Below are 11,206 nucleotides of genomic sequence, written 5' to 3'. Positions count from 1 at the left end.
AAATCAAAACCTCAATGAGATACCACCTCACACCAGTCAGAATGGCTAAAATTAACAAGTCAGGAAACGACAGATGTTGGTGGGGATGCGGAGAAAGGGGAACCCTCCTACATTGTTGGTGGGAATGCAAGCTGGTGCAACCACTCTGCAAAACAGTATGGAGGTTCCTCAAAAAGGTGAAAATAGAGCTACCATACCATCCAGCAATTGCACTACTTGGTCTTTACCCCAAAGATACAAATGTAGGGATCTGAAGGGGTACGTGCACCCCGATGTTCATAGCAGCAATGTCCACAATAGCCAAACTGTGGAAAGAGCCAAGATGTCCATTAACAGATGACTGGATAAAGAAGAGGTGGTATATATATATACAATGGAATATTATGCAGCCATCAAAAGGAATGAGATCTTGCCATTTGCAATGACGAGGATTGAACTGGAGGGTGTTATGCTGAGCGAAATAAGTCGATCAGAGAAAGACATGTATCATGACCTCACTGATATGAGGAATTCTTAATCTCAGGAAAGAAACTGAGGGTTGCTGGAGTGGGGGGTGGGGTGGGAGGGGTGGGGTGGCTGGGTGAGACAATGGGGAGGGTATGTGCTATGGTGAGTGCTGTGAATTGTGCAAGACTGTTGAATCACGGATCTGTACCTCTGAAACAAATAATGCAATATATTTTAAGAAAAAGAAGAAGAAGAGGAAGATAGCAGAAGGGGAAGAATGAAGGGGGCAAATTGGAAGGGGAGACAGACCATGAGAGACGATGGACTCTGAAAACAAACTGAGGGTTCTAGAGGGGAGGGGGATGGGAGGATGGGTTAGCCTAGTGATGGGTATTAAAGAGGGCACGTTCTTCATGGAGCACTGGGTGTTATGCACAAACAATGAATCATGGAACACTACATCAAAAACTAATGATGTAATGTATGGTGATTAACATAACCATAAAAAAATTTAAAAAATAACAGCCTTTGTTCTATAGGGCTCTTTTAATAATATATATTGGGGATACTGGGCATTTATGAAAAATGTTCACCTAGAGGATAAATGGAATACAATATGGAAATGTATCTGATTTTGTTTTTTTTTGAGAGAGAGAGAGAGCGCATGCATGTGAGTTGTGTGGGAGAGGGGGCAGAAAGAGAGGGAGAGAGAGAATCTTAAGCAGGCTCCACTCTCAGTGCAGATCAGGAAGCAGGGCTTGATTTCACAACCCTGAGATCATGACCTGAGCTCAAATCAAGAGTCAGACGCTGAGCAACTGAGCCACCCAGGTGCCCCGCATCTGATTTTTTTAATACTTACTTTATACCCTGCTACTTTGCTGAATTCATTTATTAATGCTACTAACACTTTTGTTCTGGTGGAATCTTTAGGGTTTTCTACAGAGAAGATCACATCATCTTCACACTGCTAATTTTACTTCTTCCTTTCCAGTTTGGATGTTTCGGATGTCTTTTTCTTGCCAAACTGCTGTGGCTAGAATTTCCAGTCCTGTGTTGAGTAGAACTGGTAAAAGCAGGCATCCTTGACTTGTTCCTCGTCTTAGAGGAAAAGCTTCCAGCTTTTCACCATTGAGTATGGTATTTTCTGTGGGTTTTTCATGAATGGCTTTTATTATCTTAAGATAGTTTTCTTGTCTTCCTAGTTCATTGAGTATATTTATCATGAAAGAGTGTTGAATTTTGTCAAATGCTTTTTCTGCATCACTTGAGATGATGATGTGGTTTTTGGCCGTTCTGCTGATGTGGCATATGACATTGATTATTTTTCACGTTGAACCATCCTTGTATGCCAAGAATAAATCTCGCTTGTTCGTGGTGTATAATATGCTGCAGAATTTTGTTGTTTAGTATTTTTTGATGATATTTGCATCATTGTTCATAAGAGATACTGGTCTTTAGCTTTATTTCCTTGTAGTGTGTTCGTCTGGTTTTGGTATCATGTTGATGCTGATCTCATAATGAATTTGGAAGACTTCCCTCTTGAATTTTTTGGAAAGGTTTCAGAAGAATAGGTATTAGTTCTTTAAATATTTGGTAGAGGGGCGCCTGGGTGGCTCAGTCGTTAAGCATCTGCCTTTGGCTCAGGTCATGGTCCCGGGGTCCTGGGATTGAGCCCTGCATCAGGCTCCCTGCTTGGCGGGAAGCCTGCTTCTCCCTCTCCCACTCCCCCTGCTTGTGTTCCCTCTCTTGCTGTGTCTCTCTCTGTGAAATAAATAAATATAAAATCTTAAAAAAAATGTTTTGTAGAATTCACCCATGAAACCATCAGGTCTAGGGTTTTTCTTTATTGGGAGAATTTTGATTGCTGATTCAGTCTCCTTACTGGTTATAAGTCTATTCATATTTTCTGTTTCTTCATGGTTTAGTTTTGGTAGGCTTTGTCTTTCCAGGGATTTGTCTGTTTTATCTAGGTTATCCAATTTGCTGGTGTAAAATTGCTGAGTACTTTATTGTATTTGGTATTTCTGTAGAGTTGATAGTAACGTTCCCACTTAAATTTCTGATTTCAATGAATTGAGTCTTCTCTTTCTCTCTCTCTCTCTTTTTTTTTTTCTTTGGTAGTTTATTTTATTTTTTTAAATTTTATTTTATTATGCTATGTTAGTCACCATACATTACATCATTAGTTTTTGATGTAGTGCTCCATGATTTATTGTTTGGGTGTAACACCTGGTGCTTTCTCTCTTCATCTGTCTAAAGGTTTGTGAATTCAACTTTTGATTTCATTGATTTTCTGTATTGTTTTTCTCCTCTATTTTATTTATCTCCTCTCTAATCTGTAGTACTTACTTCCTTCTGCTACCTTGGTTTAATTTTTCTTTTCTTAGTACCCTTAGCTGTAATGTTTGGTTATTGATTTCAGACCTTTCATTTTTAAAAGTAAGCCTTTATGGTCATAAATCTCCACCTTAGCACTGCTTTCACTGCATCCCATAAGTTTTGGTATGCTGTGTTTTCATCTTCATTCACCTGAAAGTATTTTCTAATTTCCCTTTGATTCTTTTTTGATCCATTGGTTGTTTCAATGTCTATTTTTCACAATTTTGAGAATTTTCTGGTTTTCCTTTTTTTTTATTTTTTTATTTTTTATTTTATTTTATTTTTTTTAAAGATTTTTATTTATTTATTTGAGAGATAATGAGATAGAGAGCATGAGAGGGGGGAGGGTCAGAGGGAGAAGCAGACTCCCTGCTGAGCAGGGAGCCCGATGCGGGACTCGATCCCGGGACTCCAGGATCATGATCTGGGCCGAAGGCAGTCGCTGAACCAACTGAGCCACCCAGGCGCCCCTGGTTTTCCTTTTAATACTTGTTTCTAACTTCATCCCATTGTGGCCAGAGAAAACATTTTGTATGGTATATATTTTTTTAAATCATTGATTAATTAATATTATTTTGTGGCCTAACATAATTATCTTATTAATTATTTATTATATAATTATGTTATTAATAACATTAATTTATCTTGTTGATTTGTGGCCTAGCATAGGGTCTGTCTTGGAAAGTGTCCCATATGCACGTGAGAGGAACATGTATTTTGTTGTTGTTGGGTGGAATGCTCTACATATGTCTGTGCCATCTCATTGGTTTATTGTATTGTTGAAGTGCTCTATTTCCTTATTTTCTTTCTAGTTGTTCTTTCCACTCTTGTGAGTTGGGTATTGAAGTCTCCAACTATTAGTATAGAAATACCTATTATGAGAAATGTGTAGTCCCTCTTTTAATCCTGTCAGTTTTTGCTCATATATATTTATGTCATGGCATTAGATACATAAATGTTTATAATTGTTATATTCTTTCCGTATTTAACCTTTACTAATATAATGTCCTTCTTTGTTTCCTATAATCATTCTTTATTTAAAGTCTATTTTGTCTGAAATATAGCCACCCCTGCTCTCTTTTGGTTACTGTTTGTAACCAAACTATTTCCATCCTTTCAATTTCAACTCATATGTGTCTTTGAAGCTTAAAGGAGTCTCTGGTAGATATTGTATAGTTGGATGATGTGTTTGTATCCATTCTGCTGATCTCTGTCTTTTGCTTGGAGAGCTTAATGCATTTACATTTAAAGTAATTACTGACAAGGAGACACTTCTGAAATGTGTTATTTTTTTCTATATTCCTTATAGCTTTTTATGTCCCTCATTTCCTGTATTACTGTTGTATTTTGTCTGTAGTTGATTTTTGTAGTGAAATGTTTAAATTCCACTCTCATTTCCTTTTGTGTATATTCTATAGCTATTTTGTTTGTAGTTACCGTGGGGACTACAATTAACATCCTACAGTCCTAGCACTCCAGTTTGAACTTCAGTAAATTACAAAAACTGTTCATTTACAGCTTCAGCCCCACCCTTTTTGGTTATTGATGTTATAGTGATCTCTACACTAATAATTGTAATACTAGCTTCTACACTAATAATGTATTTTATTCTGAAAGATTACTGTCTTGGGGTGCCTGGGTGGCTCAGTTGTTAAGCATCTGCCTTCGGCTCAGGTCATGATCCCAGGGTCCTGGGATTGAGCCCTGCATCGGGCTCCCTGCTCAGCGGGGAGCCTGCTTCTCCCTCTGCCTGCCACTCCCTGTGCTTGTGATCCCTCTCTCGCTGTCTCTCTGTGTCAAATGAATAACTAAAATCTTTAAAAAATAAAAAAATAAAAGATTACTGTCTTAAATCACATAGAAGACAAAAATTTTATTTACAAACCATTGTTAAAATAATACTAGCTTTTATAATTGCCCAGGTATTTACCTTTAGTGAGATCTTCATTTATCCATACAGATTCAAGTTACTTTCTAGTGTCCATTCATTTGACCTTGCAGACTTCCTTGGACATTTCTTGCAAGTGAGGTCTAATGGTCACAAACTCCCTCAGGTTTTTTTTTTCTTTTTTAACTGGGGAAATCTTAATTTTCCCCTCACTTTTAAAGCACAGTTTTGCTGGAGAGGAATTTTGTTTGCCAGATTTTTTTTCTTTTAGCACTTGGAATATTCAGTCAGCCCCCTGTCTTCTGGCCTCCAAGTTCCAGATGTGAAATCTGCTGATAATCTTATTTAGGATCCCTTGTAAGTGATGATTCACTTCTGTCTTCCAGCTTTCAAGATTCTCTCTTGGTCTTTTGGAAGTTTGATTATTATGTGTCTTAGTGTGGGTCTCTTTGAGTTCATCTTACTTGGAATTTTTGAGCATTTTAGATATTTATATTCACATCTTTCATCAAATTTGGAAAGTTTCCACCATTGTTTCTTCAAATATTCTCTGTGCCTTTTTGATCTTCTGAGAGTCTTACAGTGTATATCTTGGTCTGCTTATTGGTATCCCAACAGTCCCTTTGATTGCGTACTTTTTTTCAGTCTTTTCTCTTTCTGCTCAGTAGTTTCCAGTTTGCCAGTTCTTTCTTCTGCATGCTCAAATCTGTATTTAATTCCCCTGGTCAAGCCCCACATCGGGCTCCCTGCTCAGCAGGGAGTCTCCTCCCTCTGCAGCTCTCCCCAGCTTGTGCTCTCTCTCTCAAATCAATAAATAAAATCTTAAAAAAAGAAAGAAAGGCAGGAGCCTATGCTTCTATGTATAGAAGTGAATGTGTAAAGTGATTGCTGGAGATAGCAAAGTGGCCAGACTGACAGATATGACAGATTTATTTAGACATCTTTGCTCTAGGCCAATGTATATTTAAATGCAGAAACTCTTTATTTGGTTAAATTACAGATATGGTTAGCATTCTCATATGTCACGTAAAGAACTTCTTCTGGGGCGCCTTGGTGGCTCAGTCGTTAAGTGTCCGCCTTCAGCTCAGGTCATGATCCCGGGGTCCTGGGATCGAGCTCCGCATCAGGCTCCCTGCTCGGCGGGAAGCCTGCTTCTCCCTCTCCCACTCTCCCTGTTTGTGTTCCCTCTCTCGCTGTGTCTGTCTCTGTCAAATAAATAAAGTTTTTTTTAAAAAAAGAACGGCAAACTACTGTAGCATAACGAAACAACCATGTAAAAAATTTTTTTCATTATTATATGCATCTTGTTAACTGCTAGAGAATCCAGTAACTTTCTCTTTTCTCATTTAGTTTTCGGTTAATTGGAAAAAGAATTGTATATTGTGAACTTTCTAATCATGACGAAAATTCATTGCGTTGGAGTGATGATACCCCACTATGTGCAAGTAAGTGTATTCTTTTATTAGAATCTAGAGTACTAGTTCTTAAAATTTTGTTGTTGGGATCCCTGTATGCTTTAAAACTGGAAATCCCAAAGCACTTTTCTTTATGTGGGTTATGTCTATTGGTAGTCATTATATTGGAATTAAAACAGAGAAATTTTTAAAATAAATATTTATTAATTCACTTTTAAGAACTGTAAGCTCAATGCATGTTAATATATGCCACATATTTTTTTATAAAAAAGCAGAATTTTCCAAAGGAAAGAATAGTGGCATTGTTTCACAATTTGGCAAATCTCTTCAAAATCTGGCTTAAAGGAAGATGTCTGGATTCAGTCTGTTGTGTTATCACAATTTGGAGTATCTGGATAATTTCACCGTAGACTCATTAGGATGAACGTGAAAACAGACAGTAGTATCTTGATACTATAAACTACCGATTTAGTGATTGGATATACAGTTGACCCTTCCAACAACACAAATTTTAACTGTTTGGGTCCACTTATTTGTGGTTTTTTAACTGTACGGTACTATAAATGTATTTTCTCTTCCTTGTGATTTTCTTAATAACACTTTTTTTCTCTAGCGTATTTTATTGTAAGAATATAGCATATAATACATATACAGAATATATGTTAATCATCGGTTTAAGTTCTTGGTAAGGCTTCTAGTCAATAGTAAGCCATTAGTAGTTAAGTTTTGGGGGAGTCAAAAGATATATGGGAAGTTTCAACTGTGCAGAAGATTAGTTCTCCTAACCCCTTTGTTGTTCAAGTTTCAAGTATATTTATAAATTATAATGCATTTCTCAGCACTGAGTTTTATTTTTAATCACAAGCATATTTTCTCACTAAATTGTCAGCATCTCTCACAGTGAGAACTTAAAATGGCTTTCCAGATAAATATAGGTATTTTATATAGGTGTCTTACATAGGTATTTAAGAAAATGAGTTTTACTAAAGCTCACGTCTACATTACTGGTTTGAATTTGGGATAATATATTTTCTCACAGAAACTTTTTCTAAATGGATGTTGGAGTTACAGCTAGCTTGTGGAAATCATGTATCAGTGAATTTATTCAAGGCAGTTCATAGGACTTCACTAATGCTATCCTAATCTTTTCCTTTCATTTTGCTTTTGTGTCCTCTTTTTTTTTTCCACTTTTTAAGAGATAATGTGTCCGTCACCTGGAAAAATACCAAATGGAAAACATACCGGTAGTGAGAAGGATGAATTTGAATATAATGAAGGGGTAACTTACAGTTGTGATCCTTCAAGTGGACCAGACGAATATTCACTTATTGGAGAGAGGAGGCTTATTTGTTCTGGTGATGGTGTATGGAGTAGTGACCCTCCTCAGTGTAAAGGTAATATTTCATTTCTTTCCTTCTTCGTTTGTAAATATTTTGGAAACCCTTGGTAAATACTTACCTACAAGTAAACAAAACAGCCGCATGTGCTTGCTCCTCCCATTAAATTGGTTTCTAATTTAATTTTTTTAAAGATTTATTTATTTGTTTGGGAGAGAGACAATCTCTAGCAGACTCCCCACTGAGCGGGGAACCCGATGCAGGATTCAGTCTCACCACCCATGAGATCACAACCTGAGCCAAAATCAAGAGTCAGATGCTTAACCAACTGAGGCACACAGGTGCCCCTAATTTAGTTTAATGTAGGTCCAAGTGACTCAAAAGTAGTTCTATTTATAGAACTCCCCAGCCCTTACCCTACCTGTTCTTGGCATTCTAATTAATACACTGTGAACTCCTGTGTGTATGCATGAGTTAGGATTTTTTTCTTTGGAAACATCAAGACTCAGCATACACTGGCTTCAAAATAAGTTTTATCATGTATTACAAGAAGTCTGAGAGTTCAAGCTACAGGCACTAACCCTCTCACAAATAAGAATGGTAAACTCTGGACAAAACATTTTAAAAATAATGTGTAAAGCTCTAAAGAGTGGCCAAAAGCAGGGAGACTCTGGAGGGGATTTGACTCTTGGAAGAAAGGACCACTGAATGACAGCAAACTATATATTCAGGTACACATGGAACATTCTCTAATACCATATTCTACACAATATGATAGTTTAAAATTTTTTTAGAAATTGAAATCATGCAGAGTATAATACCAGATCACAATGAAATGAATGTAGAAAGCAAAGAGATTTATAAAAGCCCCAAATATTTGAAAATTATGCAAGATACTTCAATCCATGAGTCAAAGGAGAAGTCACAAGGAAAATTAGAAAGTGTTTTGAATTGAATAAAAATGAAAAATACAACATATCAAAATATCACTATGTGGGATACAGCAGAAGCATTGCTTACAAAGATATTTACAGCCTGACATCCTTCTATTAGAAAAAGAGAAAAGTCTCAAACCCATGATCCAAGCTTCCACCTTAAGAAACTAAAAGAGAAGAAATTAAACTCAATACCTGGGAACAGAAGGAAACAGTAAAGGTAGAAATGAACGAAATTCAAAAGAGAAAAAATTGGAGAGAACCAGTGAAACCAACCTGTGGTTCTTGGAAAAGATCAATAAAATGAATAAACCTCCTTAGCCAGACTGACAAGAAAAAAGAAAATACAAATTGCCAATATTAAGAATGAAAAAGAGGACATCACTAACAGATCTTGCAGACATTTAAAAGATAATAAGGGAACAACTTTATGCCTATAAATTTGACAACTTAAACCTCACAAAGAGAAGTGTTTAGGTCCTATGGCCTCACTGGGGAATTCTACCAAGTATGAAGGAATGAATAATAACAGCTCTGCACAAACTTTTCAAGAAAATACAAGAGAGGGAATACTTCTCAGCTCATTTTGTGAGGACAGCATTACCCTGATATTTAAACCAAACAAAAACATTGCAAAAAAATTACAAACAATATCCATAATGAATGTGGAACCAAAACTTCTTAACAGAATGTTAACAAATCAAATCCTCTCATATATAAAAATAAGAATACACCAGGGCACCTGGGTGGCTCAGTCATTGGGCATCTGCCTTCGGCTCAGGTCATGGTCCCACAGTCCTGGGATCAAGCCCCACATCAGGCTCCCTGCTCGGCGGGAAGCCTGCTTCTCCTCCCCCTCCAACTCCCCCTGCTTATGTTCCCTCTCTCGCTGTGTCTCTCTCTGTCAAATAAATAAATAAAATCTTTAAAAAAAGCAAAAGAATACACCATAATCAGGTAAGATTTATTCCATGAATGCAGCAAGCTTGATTCAAATTCAAAAATTTGTCAGTATAATTTATCATATCAAGATCCTATATAAACGGAAAAAAAAAACGCACATCATATCTTAATAGATGTTAAGAAAAAAAAGCACTTGACAAGTCATCATCTTTTCATGATAACATTTCTCAGCAAACTAGGAATCAAAACTATCTGAACCTGATAAAAATGCCATAGCTAGCATTATATTTAATGATGAAAGACTGATTTATTTCCCCCTAGGGTAGGAACAAGTCTGCTGTCACCACTATATTCAGCATTGTATTGTATACAACATTCAGCAAGAGATAGAAATAGGAACACACTGGAAAGGAAGAAATAAAATATACTGTACTCACTCATGAGATGATTAGGTAGAAGATTTGAAAGACTAAAGTTTTAGCAAGGTTGCAAGACACAAGATCAATGTACAGAAATCAACTGTATGTCTACATACTGGCAATAAACCATTAGAAACAAAATGTTAAAATACCATTTGCAACTTCACACTTGTATAAATACTTGTGTATAAATTGAACAAGCATGCAGGATTTGAATGGCTAAAAACAGCTAAACACTTACTAAAAGAAGATCTTAATAAATAGAAATTCAGTCACATGAATTAGAACACTCAGTATAATAAAGGTCAGTTCTCCGTAACTGATCTGTAAGTTCACAATCCCAACAAAAATCCCAGCAGAATTTTTTATATAAATTGACAAGCTGAATCTAAAATTAATATGAAAAGACAAACGAAGCAACATACTCAAAGCATTTTTGAAAAAAATCAGAAGTCTCATTCTTCCTGGCTTAAGGACTTAATTGTAAAACATAGTATAAAGCATATAATCAAGACAGGGTGGTATTGTTGAAAGGGTAGCCTTAAAGAGCAATGGAATAGAATAGAGAGTCCAGAAATAAATCCTTCCAGATGTGTCTAGTTGATCTTATCACAGTTTACAAACAATTCAGTGGAAAAATCATAAAAGTACATGCATATGCAAAAATACCAAGAAGAATCATTAATTCATGTTAGTACACTATAAAAATGTTTATTCAAAATGGATAATAGGCTTAAATATAAAACCTAAAACTATAGAAGTTTTATTAGAAAACAGAAAATGTTTGTGACCTAGCCAGAGATTTAAATACAACCGTAAAAACATGATCCTTTAAAGAAGAAAAAAATTAATGAAATAGACTTTTTAAAAGTTCAGTATGTCTGCTCTCACAGACACTGTTAAAAGAATTTTTTTTTTTTTAAGATTTTATTTATTTATTTGACAGAGTGAGAGAGGGAACACAAGCAGGGGGAGTGGGAGAGGGAGAAGCAGGCTTCCCGCTAAGCAGGGAGCCCGATGCAGGGCTTGATCCCAGGACCCCGGGATCATGACCTGAGCCGAAGGCAGATGCTTAACGACTGAGCCACCCAGGTGCCCCGAAATGTAATTTAAACCACAATGAGATACCACTAGATATCTGTTTAGAATGGCTGAAATTAAAAAATTAAAACTACAACTAAAAGCTAAAAATACCCTATACTGGTAAAGATACGGAGCAATTGCAATTTTCATACACTTTTTATAAGAATCTAACCTGTTTGGAACACAGTTTGGTGATTTCTTATACAGTTAAGCATATCCTTATCATACAGCTCATCAATCCAAGTAAAATGAAAACATGCTTGCATAGAAACCTGTATGAGAATATTCAGCTGCCTTAGTTATAATCACCCCAGACTGGAAACAAGCCACTTGTCCTTCAACTGGTGAAATGGATTAAAAAAAACACTGGTACATCCATACAGTGGAATACTACTCA

The 11,206-nt window shown here is 36.3% G+C and overlaps 1 long non-coding RNA gene across 1 annotated transcript; it reads left to right on the top strand.

The window, feature by feature from the left end:
* The first annotated feature begins 6 nt into the window (after window positions 1-6).
* LOC145719538 (uncharacterized) lies at window positions 7-10,352 on the top strand. The gene is made up of 2 exons (XR_014142452.1): window positions 7-6,162; window positions 7,329-10,352. It is a non-coding gene; the product is annotated as an uncharacterized LOC145719538 (long non-coding RNA).
* The last annotated feature ends 854 nt before the right edge of the window (window positions 10,353-11,206 follow it).

This window comes from Leptonychotes weddellii, unplaced genomic scaffold (genome assembly GCF_054177405.1).
Source record: "Leptonychotes weddellii isolate Sample4059 unplaced genomic scaffold, ASM5417740v2 HiC_scaffold_5100, whole genome shotgun sequence".
NCBI lineage: Eukaryota > Metazoa > Chordata > Mammalia > Carnivora > Phocidae > Leptonychotes > Leptonychotes weddellii.
This window is presented reverse-complemented; position numbering and strand designations above follow the sequence as displayed.